The sequence below is a fragment of the Carassius auratus genome, unplaced genomic scaffold (assembly GCF_003368295.1).
Source record: "Carassius auratus strain Wakin unplaced genomic scaffold, ASM336829v1 scaf_tig00216437, whole genome shotgun sequence".
In the NCBI taxonomy this organism is placed as follows: Eukaryota; Metazoa; Chordata; class Actinopteri; order Cypriniformes; family Cyprinidae; genus Carassius; species Carassius auratus.
Window position 1 is genome coordinate 814239 of NW_020528572.1, and position 16710 is coordinate 830948.

The 16710-nt window shown below is 36.1% G+C and overlaps 1 protein-coding gene across 4 annotated transcripts in view; it reads left to right on the forward strand.

The window, feature by feature from the left end:
• Positions 1-16710, forward strand: part of LOC113098175 (activating transcription factor 7-interacting protein 1-like) — a 37115-nt gene that overhangs the window by 4032 nt on the left and 16373 nt on the right. The window contains exon 1 of one of the 4 annotated variants that reach the window (XM_026263136.1): positions 3472-3527. The exons of 2 other annotated variants lie outside the window; for them this stretch is intronic. The gene's annotated coding sequence lies outside the window, so the exon portion shown is untranslated. Of the gene's footprint in view, positions 1-3471; positions 3528-9914; positions 10016-16710 lie in introns of those variants that run through there. One more of the 4 variants, XM_026263133.1, reaches the window with a different exon arrangement.

The following is a 16710-nucleotide window of genomic DNA, read 5'->3' on the forward strand; positions in this document are numbered from 1 at the left end:
AACAAAACAGCTATTTTGGGTTTTAGGAGATTTTTTTACGATTCTTAAGGCTTTGTTGTTTAATGCCAGGGTTATTGACAACAATGTCCCAACAAAGAAAAGAGATTAATTCTGAATAAGTAAAAATAAATTACAAATGGAATTTCTTCAGTAAGTCTGCCTTCCAAAAGATCTCAGGTTAGCTGAAAAAGATTCATATAACATCTCTGTAAACCAAATAGCAATCTGTGTTGTTGGTGTCATATCGTGATTAGAAAACTTTTTTATCTTAATGGTATAATAATTGTGGTATTATGAAAAGTTTGTGAATGCATGTAGTAGATCAGGGTGAAGTTAAAGAATCTAAATAAAAATTTTGCTCTCATTCACTCATTCCTAAATTGTATCATGACAATGTGAGTAAATGATGACAACTGTTTCTTTTTGGGTGGACTGTTATTTCTTTAAATTCACATGACCAGAAAATACAAGCATCATCATCTCAGTGTTCTGTTCACACAACAGTACTGCTCATAGTAGTTGGCTCAACACCAAATATTTGCTTCAGTATGATAACCTGCCACTGCCATCTCCATATAAATCAATACAAACAGACAGTAGGCACTAGGCAGGCCGTGGAATATGCATGATAGATTTGCGTTGACATGTAACAGGAACGTTAGCTAAACTAATAATTTAAATACACATAGTATAAATCATTTTAAAGGAAGATTCAATGATAAAATGTATAAGCAAATATTGATCAGTTGTTTTTATTAATATATTTTCGGTTATTCTGAAATAAAATAAAAACATCATATTTGAGCAGGAAAATAATAATTAATTTACTTTGCTCATATAAATAGACACAAATATGAATAATGGGACAAAAAGTGTAATATTCTTATTTAAAGACATTACTAAAGCCATGCATGCTTTAACACCTGTTGCAAGAATGTACACGTAATCTGATATATACTTGTAACATAATTTAAGAATGAAAATTTCAAATGAGAAAGTATTTTGAAAGGTTGGCATGACGAAAAAAATTAATTCAGCATCAATTAATGTGAACATTACAAGCGGTTAGAGAACACCTAAAATCTCCTGCAAAGCACATGGTACAGCCCCATTTCTGTCACCCCTCCCCCACGCTTATATATCAGTTGGTGCCTCATGATTGACTTCTCCTTTATTAAAATGGCATATATGTGAACATGTTACAATATTGGTAGTATTGTGTAAATATCATAAGGATTTCAAATTATCAACAGCACAGAAATTGGTTCAAAATGTTGGAGCTTTTTGTTGTTCTAATTAACATGTGGTGTAGACATGTGGTTTAGACACTCCCCTATGCATAATGGTATAGTCCATCCTTTCATTTTGTTTTTCCAGTTTATCTTTCTCCTTATGAGGGGTGCTGTTTAATATTCATGTCTTTAACAACCAATGAGCTTTTTGCTAATTAATAGAACCTGAAAGTTTTAGGTGGGAACAATTTTACTTTCTATGTTTACAATAGGGTTTCATCTGTGTCCGATCTTTTCTGTGCGTGTTTTGTTCTGACTGTTTGTTTATGGTTGCTGACCTAATTAAGCCCTAGTTAATATATTAAATAATACTTAATGTCTCTACCGTGCTTGGCTGCTTTCCAAAGCTCATCTGTGTATTTGCATGCATGTGACCACAGCAGTTTAGCGCCATGCTATGCTAGTTATGCTACAGGAACTATGCAGCAGTGTCAAATGTACATTTTTTTCTGTTAGCTATATTGTGTTTGGCGGAACAAATGCTTTGTTTTTTGCCATATGTTTATCCAACTGGGATGTGTGCTAACAAACAATATAAGATCCAATTTCTAATGTTTAATGGTACCTTACAGACTTATTAGCCTTTTCTGGAAACCAGTAGCATACAATAATAATGTTACCGATTCATTAAAGATTTTAATGTATTCAAACTGAGGCTTCCAAGACACATGGAATGGTGTGAATGTATTATGCTTGTTCATCTGTGCCTCTGCTTGCACATTTGTTAGCCTCTGTGCATTTAGTGTAGTTTATGTGAACCCACTACACACACACACACACACACACATACACACACACAAATTGTGCTGAACTGACAGCATGAATTCAATACTGGTCTCTTAGGGTAAGTGACAAATTGGTCAACTGCGCAATGTGTCATTTTTGCGCAAGCAGTGGCACCAAATGGAATTGACAAAACAATGACAAAACGGCATTGCCAAATACTTCTACCACCATTTCTGCCCTACTTCCTGTCATCATTTGTAAAAACAGGTATTAAATAAAGTTGTTGTTTTTTTTACCTCGTTCATAGTTTTTTTATATTTGTTTTAATAACTAACACACTTGAATGGCGAGGCTTCTTTCCCTCTCGCATTATGTCCTCTGAGAACAAAGATATCAGATTTCTGTTTCTTTGCCTACCTTCTGACCTCATGCTACATCCTAGCTTAAAAATAAACAAATTAATCTACAAAAATTGGGCTAAATTGACAGCTATTAATTTCTTATTCTCGTTTCTTCATTCACTCTTCAAACTCTGAACTGTACATTATAAGAACCTCAACAGTAGCACTTTTAACTACATGTGTTATCAAACAACATTATGCATTTCTTAACAGATACACATATGACATATAAAATCTCTTTATTCATATCATTGCTTGGCTATTAGTTGTCCTTTCTGCTGGAACTACAGGAGAAAGTAAGGGAGTAGATACTGTTATTACCCTTCCTAGTCAATGAAAACTGCAGACTGCCATTTAATGCTGTTTCCTGTGCCTGGCTTCCTCTGCCGATTAAAAGTTAGATTGTCTCCCCCTCTCAGTCCTTATTATGGTATGATCCAAACTCTCCCAGTAATTTTCCGTTGTCTGCTCTGCTGAATTACTTTAGCAAGAGGGTGGAGCCACACTGCAGTGTGACTGTCCAGTAGAACAGTGGTTCACAGCCTTGTTCCTGGAGGCCCCCCAACACTGCAGGTTTTCCATGTCTCCTTAATCAAACACACCTGATTCAAATAATCAGCTCATTAGTAGGGACTCCAAGACCTGAAATGGGTGTGTTAGACAAAGGAGAGATGCAAAATGTGTAGTGTTGGGGGCTTCCAGGAACGAGGTTGGGAACCACTGCTCTAGAACTAGGCTAATTTCAGCTAGTTTAATATGTTGTGTAGTCCAACTACATTATTTTCGCCCAGTTTTCTGTTTTTAACACTTTCTCATAGCATGTCCACATTAAAGTTTATGCTATGAGAAAGAAAAACATTTTCAATAAGGCTAATTCAAAGAAGAAAAAAAGCAATAAATTATATACTACACAATTTTTTTAGTGTCTTTGTTAATTTTACTATTAATAGTAATACCTCTTCAAAATAATGGTACAATCCTCTCCAAGCCCCTCCCCCGCCCATCCCCCAGCCTGCTCAGTTTACTGCTAGACTTTTGATTTAAGGCTAGAGAAGACTTACAGGTTTTTCCTCCAAGCAGAAGGTGTCTTGCATTTGATGATAGCAGTGTAAGCTCAAAGTTCTTCTTCTTTCTGTAAAAATCTGTGTGTGTTATGATTAGAATCTTTGAGTTAATGTATGATTTGTTTCTTTAGATTTTACTAATCGTAATGTTCTGTGAGTGGCCTGATTGTGATTTGGTTAGCAATAGCGGGAATGTGCTAGCATTTAGAAAAGACCTATTCACCTAGGTGTAAGATTGGTTGTTTTTTAACCAGTTTGTTTTGGTAGATATATTGTGGGTTGGGTGTGCTCAGTCCTGATCATGGAGAACCTGTTTCAAAAATAATTGAGGTAATTTATTTCTGCTCTTGAGGAATCATATTTTTGTAAAGGGTAACTTTACTATAAGATGTCAGGATGCTGGATTCATTTGAATGTCTCCACCCCTGCAGCATGCATGCTTGTCTTAGTGAATAGATAAAGAGATAGTGGCTTAGGTACTCCATCAGTGGACAGGTTACTAATGTTACTGTTTAGTGACAAATTAAGATGTAGGGTAAGATCCCCAAACAATTTGTTCATGGTTGTAGAAAAACATAATCTTACAGGTCCTTCTAAAGGTTTCAAACATCAGTTGAATAAGTGGCTGAAATTTTATTTGTAACATTGTGCCTGATTGTGTGAATGTGGGATCATTTGTTTGTTCGGAACATTTTACCATTGATTCACAGGTTCCACTTTGATGCAGGTAAGTAAAAAATTCTAATATAGTCATTAGTGTTTGTTTGATCAACGAAGTGCAACGTAACGCTAAGCGTGGGTTATTTGTAATACCCGTGCTTCTCATATAAATGGATAAAATGAAGACAGATTTATTAACTTTTTGTCTTTGCAAGTAGTGTTAAGCCAGGTACACACTGTACGACTTTGGCTCTTAGGATTTTGCCAATCCTAAAACATTCACCTGATCCTACGCCAAAATCAGCAGTTTTTTATTGCTAGTTTGACATGTTCCCAAATTGTGCCACAACATACCTCCTCTTACTCCACACAAATTTAAATTTTTTCCTCTGTTTTTCTTTTCTAGACATCCCATAATCAAAATTATGGATAGAGATTGTTTTTGCTTGCTAGCCACCATTTCAGTTCCTCATGTGAGTGTGCCTAACCTTTACCGAACCTGTCATGGATTGGTGGAGTAAAACTCTGCAGTAATCTTCTTGCGTATGTCCGTTTTTAAGTCCTGAATGTCGTACAGTCTGACATTAATGACTTCTGAGATCCCACAGTGTGACATGGCTTATAGCTGGGATCATGTTCATACTGTCTATTTGTAAAGAACTACTATAAACAGGTCATTGTGCACCCAGCTTTAGACTGGATATTTCACTGTTTTCGACTTTTTAGAAATTTACAAATTTTGCATATCTTTTGTAGGCTCTATGCCAATTTAGTTCAATATCAGGACATTACTTGGCTGTCACTCATCAAGCACAAGGTGTCGATTGACTTCCTGTGTGGGTTGAAGAAAAGACCTTTAGGCCACATATGTATTGTACACATTAATTCAGAAGTGAATGCTCGCTCAGTGCATTGCAAATACATGAAAATCTTGCATTTTTATTATTGTGATCGTTATCCGAGCTCCATAATAAAGGCAGCGAGAGTTGGTTGTTTCCAGTGACTGTGCCATTAACTGGATCTATTTAGTTACCTATTAACGGTTTAACATTTACTTGCTCGGCAAGGTTCTCTTTAAACTTATCATGACCGTAGGTTTCCACATTCGGGAAAATGGCAAGCAGATGCTTACACCAGGGCTGAAACAATAAGTCGACATTATCGACAACGCTGACAACAATTATAATTTTTTTTCTTCATTTTGTTTGAAATTTTTTTTATTTCAGGTGACCTAATGTAAAGGCCTGCAATAACATGGTTTGACCAATGTGGCGCTGTAGCGCAAGTGTTTCCAGCTGCGGTTCAATAAAGACATGTTTATGAGAAGCACAAACAAAACTGAACCCACAGAATGTGGGAAAGTTTTACAAAACTATGAACAAAAAAATGGTGTCTAGCATAAAGGCCCCGATACTCATTAGGGCTGGGTAAAAAAAAAAAAATCTGAGTAATCGTTTTTAAAAATGTGGTTGATTCAAAATCGATTCTCAAAGGCCACAAATTAATTTTTTTCCCATATTTGTTTCCATAAACACTGAACGTAAGATGAACGTTAATCTAATTACTAGTCTTCTCCACTAGATGTCACCTTCTTATTTGCATTGTGCAATGTTACCAAGGCGAATCAAAATATAATCGATTTGAGAACTTGTGAATTGAAATCGAATCAGTCTGGAACATCTGAATCGATACCCAGCCCTAATACTCATGGCGAAGACCCTTTTTTTTATTTTTTATTCTTTCGGTAGGCGGTAGGGGTGGCACGGTTCAACTTTCACGGTTCAGTTTGTTTCACAGATTTAGAGTCACAGTTTCGGTACAGTTCTGTATGTGCTATGTTTATGGAAAAACTATACTTTCTAATAAAACTACAAGCAACCGCACAAATAAATACAAATACGATACAAATAAGATACAATAAATACAGTGAATCTTTTTTTTTTCTTTGATTTGTTTCAGCGAGCCATCTCAACCGTAGTTGGGGGTAATAATTTTGATAGAAGAAAATAACACTTTACTATTTGTGAACATCCTGCTTTCCTCTCAATGCCAAAATAAATCCAACAAACAGAATTAGATATATGTACTATACGTATGCAAATATGTGTATATTTTAACGAATTGCAAGACTGAAAAATAGATTAGCCTTCCCAATTACCCAGTTAATCAATGTAATAATCGATGATTAGTAGAGATCACCCGATTGATCAACTGGCCGATTAATCTGCCAAGGTTTTTTTTAAATTAATCTGCTTTGGCCGATTGTGCTGCAGATTAAGACGATTTATAGGCAGGTGCATCTGCAGTGGGCCAAGCATCGTTTCGGAATGCTGTACAAGATAATCTCTCTCCCTCTGGCTGCATGAGACGGAGCAACTCACACTATCCAGCAGCGCCTTGTCCACATACATCTTCAGCTTACGATGCCAGGGCAAAAAAAAATTGACCAAACATATCAGACCAAAAATCTGAGTCTTATATCGGCCAGCCACTGCCCTGATTTCCAAATATCGACATTGGCTATGGATATACCCATATCGGTCGACCTCTAAAGATTAGCCGGTTAAACGTTTTAATAAACGTTAGATTAATTGACTACCAAAATAATTGTTTGTTGCTGTTCTAGTTTACACTAATGTCTGCTTTAACACCCCTAGTGGCAACACTTAATGCAATGCATACTTGCGCAACACACGAAATGCAGTTGCATCTTAATTCAGTCTTTTTATATTTATAATTATAATTATATTTGCTCTGTTGTGTCATTATTTCGGTGAGCTTCACATTAAATTGCTGTCGGAATGAGGCTTTGGAATACAAGATGGAAAAGGAGAGGAAACGGAATCTGTCAAGATGTTTTATTAATTTGTGAGCAAGATTTCAGCAACAACAGTCAGTAGTTCTTTAGAGGATGAAGAAGTAGAAAAAAAAACTACATCAGATTAGGTTTTGGGATGAACCAGCTTCAGCTTGAAAAACATTTCGCCTTGTCTTGAAGTGGTGTAACCATGATGGTGGGACAGTATTATTTTTTTTTTTATATTTTATTTTTTGAAAAGAAACAAAGCCCACAGATGACCTTGACCTGAGGATAAAGAAATGTGCTAGATTAATTTAATCTGTGGACTAAATTAGACAATCTTTGAGATCAAGACACTTTGCATGTTTTGTTTCTTCACTCTTAATTCACAGAAACACTGCAGTTGCTACTGTTGGCCTTGCTAGGAGCCGAGCTGGTGGCCATTTTATGTTATTGCAGTGCAATGTCTGAAATGGCAGAATGGGGGAGGTGCTCTTATAGACACTTTGCTGAAGTCTGGCTCTGAGTGGTAGCTGCAGTGTGCATGCTTCACTGCCATTGTGCCGTGTTTGGATCTAGACATTCTTACAGGAATTTTAAGCTCTAGATAATGAAATATGTTCCATTTCATGTATGTGTTTTACAATTGTGTGGGTTTTCACAGTGATAATGTGTTATTGCTCAGAAAATGAGAAAAATTGATCATTGTAAAATTTATCACATTTTATAATAGAATAGATAGTTTTTGTGTATTTTACCAGAAACCTTCAAACTCCGTTCGATACACAAGGACTCAGTGACAGCCAGTTAATGAGCTAGTCTAAACTGGTTTCTGCCAGTTTCTGCCATATCTGTGAGTAGCTGGTTTGAGCATATAGTAGCGTGGAGAAATGATAGCTGTTTTCTTGTACATTGTTTTTTTTTTAGATTAAGTATTTAACCAACAGTTCTAAGTTTTAATATATCTTTTTAATATATCTTGGATTTTTGTCATGGTTTAGCTCCAAATGTTTCTGCTCCCCTGAAATTTAGAAAATGGTATATTCCACTTCCAGACATGTATGTTTCTTCCTAGTTGTCTTCGGTCTCAGTAGCAAATTTATTTGCAGCTATGTCTCTAGGCTATTTTTATTATATAGAAATTATATTTATTAATAGAAATCTGTATTGCATTTTAAGCTTTTAAGACTCAAAAATTAACAATAATGTATATTTATTAATTTAATGGGTACTTTTATTGAGAGCTTCTTATACAGACCTAAATTACCAAATTTAAAAAATAGACCTGATCAGTTATTGTAATATTTATTTAAAGAATAGTATAAAAGTACAGCAAAATTAAATGTATAAAGCTGCATGGGGAATAGAGAGCAGTATATATGATTATCCTAAAAAAAATCATAATTCTGGTACCAGGCCTCATAGTTGTTTCCTAATTTAGCAGCAGCTTTGATCTTGTAAGTGTATGCAGTTTCATTTTACACCCTGATGATATACGACAAAATATATTAAGTCCATGTTTTATTATTTTCAAGTGACAAAGGCACTCGTAACAACTCACTTAAAGTAATAGCTGCTGTTAGTGAACCTTGAATATAGAAATTATAGAATAACACCTTTTTAAATATTAATTTAATCAGCAATGTTTGGTCATGCAGTTCTATTTAAAATGAAGAGTGCCTATGCATATTTTTTTCCTCTTTCATCATTCAATTAAGACTGCAAGCTCTTAACTAGGTAAAAAAAAATCTTTTTTTAGCACTGTAGTTTCAGCAGAGTTGCATTGTTGCTTCTAATTAGCAGTGCAGAAAACACCGTGGCTACCTGTGCAGGGTAAAGCATGCATGTGAGCATTCATCCAGAAAGGTAGCCAAAAATATCAAACTGCTGCATGCATTGCACGCTTAACGTTGCATGGAGAATTGCTTTATGTATTAGCATTTGGGAAGAGCTTGATTTTTGACTTCTTTAGCATTTTTGCATTTGTGTACTCGCTTCAATGAGATTTACCCTCACTAATATTTATGTACTTCTGTTTCTCATCTTATACTTAATTTGTATTTCCTTACTTGGAAACACAACAGTTTGTTTAGACATGTAGAGGTCTTGCAGGCTATTCTGATCACTGTCAGTCAGGTTTTGCAGGATACAGTAGGGGTCCAGAGGACATTGTTTATTGGTGTAGAAGGCAACATGCTTTAAAGACGCATTTGCAAACATGGTAGAGTCCAAGCTATGCCCCCCCATGAACTCTTTGTGTGCTCCATAATGTAGACATGCTTGAGTTGAGATACGCTTGAGAACCGCTGCATTACTGACTCATTTTTTCAATTAATTGTATTTTTAGATCAACAAACCTTTGTCTATACATGCACATATTTGTTAATGGTGAGGGGCACTAATTAGAGAGGATGCTGATCACCTTGATGCTAATTGGCGGATGTGTAGGACCTCTGAGTAAGTGGACCACAGATGGAAATGACAAGTAGTAGAAACCTGTTTGGAACCGAGGCAGTTGCAATGTCCAAATTAGCAGTGTCTCCCCTTCTCATTCCTTATAATGGTATGATCCAGACTCTCCCTGTAATTTTCCGTTGTCTGCTCGGAGTATCAAGAGGGTGGAGCAACACTGCAGTGTGACTGCTCTAGAACTAATTTCAGCTAGTTTGATATTTTGAGACCTGATTTATAAAGGAACAGTTCTCAGTTTCAGTTCTGTTTCACAGCAGGTCACCTGTAAAGTATATTTAGTAAGGGAAAAAGTAGAACCTGAATAAATTAATGAATTAAAGTTTTTATTTTCTTTTATTTTGGTTTTTTTTTTAATCTCTTGCAGTTAGGTTTATGCACATAGTAGTACTTGTTTTTCAGTGCAAAGTATGCTAGTGTATTTAATGATAGAAATTAGTAGAATTAAATGGTAGCACCCCTGTAAAATCCATGGTAAAGTCCTAGCCCTGCCCCTCCCCCACATCTGCTCAGTTTTACTACTAGGCTCTTGATCGCGGAGGCTAGTCACGCTTGCAGATTTCTCCTCCAAGCAGAAGGTGGCCTGCATTTGAGGATAGCAGTGTAAGCTCCCAGCTCTTCCTGTCCATGTTTCTCTTTTTTTATAAGTTTCTTTCTGTGAAGTATTTCTATAACAGTACAAAGTATATTAAATTAAGTAAATGTGATTTTAAAGTATGGTGCTTGCGATTTTACTTGGCATTAGCGTGAAAGTGTTAGCCATGTTTAGCAATGTGACTTTGCTAGCATGTAATGAAAGCAGTAGATTGGTTTTTAATCAAGTTATTTTGGAAGATGCGTTTCAGGTGTACTTAATCTTACTTTTGGAGGGTTACTTCCTTTCAGCAGCAGTTCGATCCAAACTCTCTTAGCACACCTGCTGGTAATTGCCTTCTTGTGTGCTTGTTAAGAGGCCAAAATAAACTCTAATCTACACAAAAGATTGAGTGGAATTGATCACCCCAGTGCACTTTTCTGTACTAAAGCTATTCACATCACTTTAAAATTACATATAATTATTATATTATAAAGAGAATCAGGGCTTGACATTAATGCTTTTGTGAAGGGGCAAGTGAAAGAGAATTTTACTTGCCCGACCGGACAAGTAACCTGATCAAAATTTTAATAACAAACATTAACATTGGTGAGAACGAATCTGAATTTATTACTTCGTTAACGGTGACTAATAGCAGATAATATATTGATAGTATCAAGGTCGCGTCAGTTGAGGCTTGTGCAGCCGGAGAAATCAACACTATAAGCGCAACCGCACACACAAAGAAACCAATATACTCAGGTAAAAAATTATAAATATTGTATATATGCAACATCACATGACCAGGAGTGATGTTTTCCAACTTTCAGTTTGATTGCAAATGTAATATTGATTTTAAACAACTTAAGTTGAACAAGTAATATTAACGCAATTGCATTTTAAACACATTATGGATAATTTTTGCTCCATTTCAATCAAAAATAGTTCTGAGCAAAGCGACAACAGAACAGTATCACATCTGCGACACACAACAGTCTTTCGTTAGCTTACTAAATGATTCATTTTTGAATGAGTCAATGATTCAGTGAGCCATTTATAAAAATGGTTACTTCATTTTATTGAATGAATCATTCGTTTGAACGAATCAGTTGAATCAATGATTCACTCATTAAGCACCTATCATGGAATTTTGAAATGTACCTTTCATGTAGTGTGTAACATAGATCTAAGTAAACAAAAACATCCTGCAAAATTTGAAATATGACAGTGCACCGTATATAAAGTTATTGTCTTTCAAAAGTAAGAGTCGACTCTGAGTAATTTTTATGAATCGTTAGAAGACCGAAGCTTTTTCTCTGACTAGATGACGTCAACTTGTCAAGTTATTTGAATACGATACGACCACTTATTGCGCTCCAAGATGCCAGTGAAAACTAGAAAACATCATGGCGACGAGACGCTGTGTTCTGAAGTGCGACTCAAAAGCAAACTTTTTTCATCTGCCCAAGGATAAGCATTTGAAGACTAAGTGGCTACAATTCATATATACAACTGTACCACAAAAGTATAGTCCGAGCCTTGTGCTTTGTTCACGCCATTTTGAAGACGATTGCTTTACCAACTTAAATGCAATCAAACTTGGATTCGCGAGCCGGCTGATATTGAAGGAAGGTTCAGTTCCAAGTGTTTGCATCAGCTTCCTCCTCCGTATCACAAACCTGTAAGTGTTATTAATAATTGTTGCTTGTATGTTTTATGTAGCATGCTACATCGGTTTTGCAAAGGGAACAAAGGGCCATTTTATTTGGCCTCTGTTTAAAGCATTCCCATGCTTTTGATTACAGTGGTCTCTGTTTTTGTGATAGAATGCAATTTTCTTTCGCAGGATGTGCGATGTAGGCTGTCGTAGTTGATCCGTTATTCATTAACTGTATGGGCCAGCTGCACCCTGGCCCTTGATGAATGTGATTGAGAGAGAGAGAGAGAGTGTGTGTGAGAGAGAGAGACCGAGAGAGAGAGAGAGAGAGTGAGAGAGAGAGTGAGAGTGAGAGTGAGAGAGAGAGTGAGAGAGAGAGTGAGAGAGAGAGAGAGAGCGAGCCCCGGCCGCACGCTCAGTCTTCAAACAACACAAGCGCTGTCTTGCTCTCTCTCTCTCTCTAACGCATATTAATCAATTGACACGATGTTGTCAATGTTTAAATCATTTAAAATGAGAATGTAAGTGTGCTCACCCTATTTTTGTTTGTAATAAAAAAATTTGATTAGATTTCATATCGCAATATATATCGCAGAAAAATAAAATATCGCAATGTAATTTTTTTCACAATATCGTGCAGCCCTAGCCAGTATGCCATTACCCGAGATGTAAACAGTGTGACGTGCTGATGCATTTCACACACGTCTAAGTATTTTTGTAGTCGACGTAATCGATGACATCGACGCAACATTACGTTTTATCAATAACAGAAGGCATCATGTGCTTCCAGTGTAGATGGCTTTGTTGGTTAATAATGAGGGTAATTAAGTTTTGATACGATGTGCCACTTCAAAGTGGTGTATTTAACTTATTGTGTGGCTTTTTCAGATATTATACCATATTTTCCGGACTATAAGTCACACTTTTTTCATAGTTTGGCTGGTCCTGCGACTTATCAAAATTTATTTTTACATGAACCAAGAAAAATGAACCAAGAGAAAACATTACCGTCTGCGCCCTCTCGCGCCTATAGACGGTAATGCTTTCTCTTGGCTCTTGGTTCTATAACTGCGACTTATAGTCCAGTGTTACTTATGTTTTTTTCCTCTTCATTAGGTATTTTTGGACTGATGTGACTTATGCTTAGGTGTGACTTATAGTCCGAAAAATACGGTAACATTATTTTTGATGCCACATGACAAACAGAACAGTTCATGTCCAGAGACATTGGTTCTACTTCATAACTGTCAGTCGTTGAGCACAAGGTGTTGAAGGCGAGGAAAACCTGCATGGATTGAAAAAAGTCCTTTGAGACCTTTAAAAGTGCTCAAGTACAGAAGGATGAAGCAAAGCCAGAAGACTCACTTCATGATTTGAAGAATCCCAGGAGCAGCCCACACCTGACGCGTCAATGAAAACTATCTTTGTTATCCAGAAGACAAAAGACCACCTCTATAATGTCATGTCATTTGATGGGATGACAAGGCTTGAATGACTGAACACAGTGTTCTTTCTGTAGGACCTTGATTATCCAGTGCGACGGAAATTTCAGTTCAATTTTAAAAGCAAGAAATTCAGCTCCTGTGTGGACAAACTGCTGGACATAACTTGACACGGGGAACCTGTAAAGTCAGATGTGAAGTAACAGGATACATGCAGGCTAAACCCTACTACAACAAACAGCCCTGAGCCTGTGCTGCTTTATTTTGATTGAGACATTTCTTCTTGTGATTTGTTCAACTTCGGTTGTTTAGCTTGACAGTAGTCGAGCTGGTGGCCATGTTGTGTTAATGCAGTGCAGAGCTGGGAGTGTAAAATGGCAGACTGTGCTCTTAAAGAGACCTCGCTGTAAGTCTGACTCTGAGTGTTAGCTGCCGTGTGCATGCTTTACTATTGTTGTACCATGTTTGTTTCAGTCATTCTAGAAGGATTTTAGGCGTAAATCCATTAAATATTTTCATGGATTTCATGCACTTGTATGATGAAAGTAGTAATACATTATACAACAAGGAGATTCTAGATGAGTTCAGTATAAAATTTAATCTAATAGCTTGATCCTGTAGTTAGTTTGCGCATATTACCAGAAACCCAGTTTAGACCGACACATGAGAGAGATCTATGACATTCAACCCACAGCTAAGCCAGTCTGAACCGGTTTCAGCTAGTTTCTGCAGGTCGCATTAGCTGGCTGTGCATACCGTAGCATTATAAGAGGAAAGCAGTTTTTGTTTCTAAAGGAAGTTGTATTTGAATTGAATTATTAGTTAAAAAAAAAATCAAGGTTATGTTTGTACCCATTTTACAAGCAACCCTCTCTAATACTACTTAGAATTTTATGTTTGGCATAGATTGGCTCCTCTTAATGTTTGTGTTGCCCTGTAATTAAAAAACGGTATATTCCACTGGGTATCTGCATGTTTTTATTTTTGCTTCTCAGTCAGGATTGGGGGAGGATTTTAGCAAATCTTGTTTTTCATGTTGACAGCAAATAATTTTGCAGCGGTGTCTCAGCTGTCATTGTAAATAGTTTTGGGAATCTGTTTTAAGATGCACTGTGTCATATTTATTTTATTGTACTCTCCATCTTTTAATGTATGTAGAATACTCTTATGAAGTTTATTAACTTAAAGAGTTACATTTGCCAGAAAAAGTTTTAGAATTATCATCATCAATATTGTGTAATATTACTTGTTTGTTTGCTGGCTTTTATTGTATTTGATATACTTGGTTTCCTTTTTTATCCTTTTTTTGGTTATTTTTTAACCATGAAAATAGCCTAAGATGCTGACATGGCATTACAAAAAAATATACTACTACTACTACTAAAATGCATTTATTAGATTCTAGATGAGAGATTCTAGATGAGAGATAAGAATTTGTAATATTTTCTTAAATCCAAATGCTTAAGGAATCACCAAAATATTATCAGTCCCTCAATACCAAATTTCAATTATACATTTTTAATATTTAGAAACTTATAAATTGTTTTTTTTAATATATATTGCTTATATCTGCAGTGTATTATGTTTGTTTTATGTTATGCCCAAGTGACAAATAATTATAATAAAAACTTTTTGGATTGCTAACAATATAACTGACCTGAATCGCTGCTTTTAATGTAGAGAGACTAGCCTGCACATCTGCTTTTATTTATTTTTTATTATCTGTAATGTTTTTGTGTAGCTAGATAAGCAGTGTTCAAATTATTCATGGTTATTGTGTCAACCGCTCAATGAGCACATCACTGTGCTTTCTTAGGACAAATATATTCCCAACAGCAATAATTATGAATATCCTTTAAAACATAAAATTCCACAGGTCACTTTTCAAAGTCAAAGATTTTGATAACTATGTTTTGACTTTAAAAATTGTAAACCGTAATCACCAGGTTAATGTACAGTACTAGTGAGTGAGTGAATGAATGAGTTGGCACCTGCTCCAATAACATATACTTAACGCTGAGATGCCGCCTTATTGAAGGTCATGTGAAGTCTAAGTCAATTCCATTTTCTGTTAATTCTAAGTTGGACATTACTCAGTTGTAAAGTCAGATGTTAATTCATCGAGTGAGTCATTAGACTGATTCAACCTGATAATTTAAGTTCAAAACAAATGTTTGATTCTCTACAAAGAACCAGCACATAGTCATTTGTTGACAAATGACACTGCAGTGTTTCCCTTGCAGTCAGCGGAAAGCGTGCTGTAGAAAGATATTTACTTAGTCTCTTTATAGTATTTGTTTCACAGTTCTTGGTCTTTCTCATCACATTCAGTTCAGATTGTGAGCTCAAAACTCAACTCAACTATATTTTTCCTGCCGTAGTGCTGTAGATTCAGCAGCAGCGTGTCGCTGCCTCTGATTAGTGGTGCAGTAAAATCTGTGGCTACTTACGCAGGATAAAATAAGCATGTGGGGCTTCATCCAGAGAAATCAATAAACACCAAGCCTTTGGTTACACTGTGTTCTAAACATGTATGAAGAACAAAATGCAGCAATAAATAAGCATTAAGGCAGAAATATACAGAGATTTTAAGTGTATACCTCTTGCCCTTTGTAAATTCGTACTACTGAAATGGCTATAAAGGCTCAAAACTCGTTCCTAAAGCTGGATTCTGATTTTTGAAACCAATGTGGGGACCAATCCGAATAGCAGTTCTCACAACTGGTGCTACGCAGGAATTGCCAAATTACAAGCTATTTAGATGAAGGTTTGCACATGCCTCCACTCAGATATAAGCAGAAGTAATCTGTGAATGCAGTGAGACGCTTTAATTTAATTGCGATTTAGTATATAAATTTAGGCAGTTTTTCCTTGTATGCAAAGGATCATGAATTTTCACACCCCTGTTTAGAAATGGTACATTCCTTGCCTAATACTTTCTACAGTTCTGCAGCAGTGGGGGAGAGTAGAGTGTTCTCTCCCTCCCATGATATTTATCCCCTCTAAAATTTGACCATTTTTTATTTATTCTTGGTTCTATAGAACTTTATTTTTGTGTTTTTTTTGGACAATGTGTAATTTTATAGAAATCCAGCAGTTGTTTTGTTGACTATGTCTTAGCATGTTCAATCATGGCAAGGTCTTGCAGACTGATCTGGTCACTGAGGAAAGCCTTGTTTCATGTTTCTGAAAGATATAATGGCTAGGGTTTAGCAAATATAATATTTTTGTTTTTTGTTTCTATTGAAGAAGTATTTTATAAAAAAAGACAAGCACAAACATGGTAGAGTCCAACCAGTGCTCCCCTCCCCCCTACATGTCCTCTTTGTGTTCTCCTTGAGGTAAGGTGCCTGAATCATGACTAATCATGGGCTACACACAAGAATCAGTGTATTACAGACTGGTATGCCAAATTATTCAATTTAAAATAAAATAAAAATTACAATGTTAATATTTTTGCTTCGAGTTGGCTCTGATTGGAACACCTTAATGCTGTTTGGCAGACATAAAAACCCTCTGATTATTTGGACCTCAGAAGTAAATGACCTGTAGTTAGTGTCTGTAGTTTGGAACTCGCACCGTTGCAACATTCAAGTTAGCAGAGTCTCCCCCTCTCAGTCCTTAC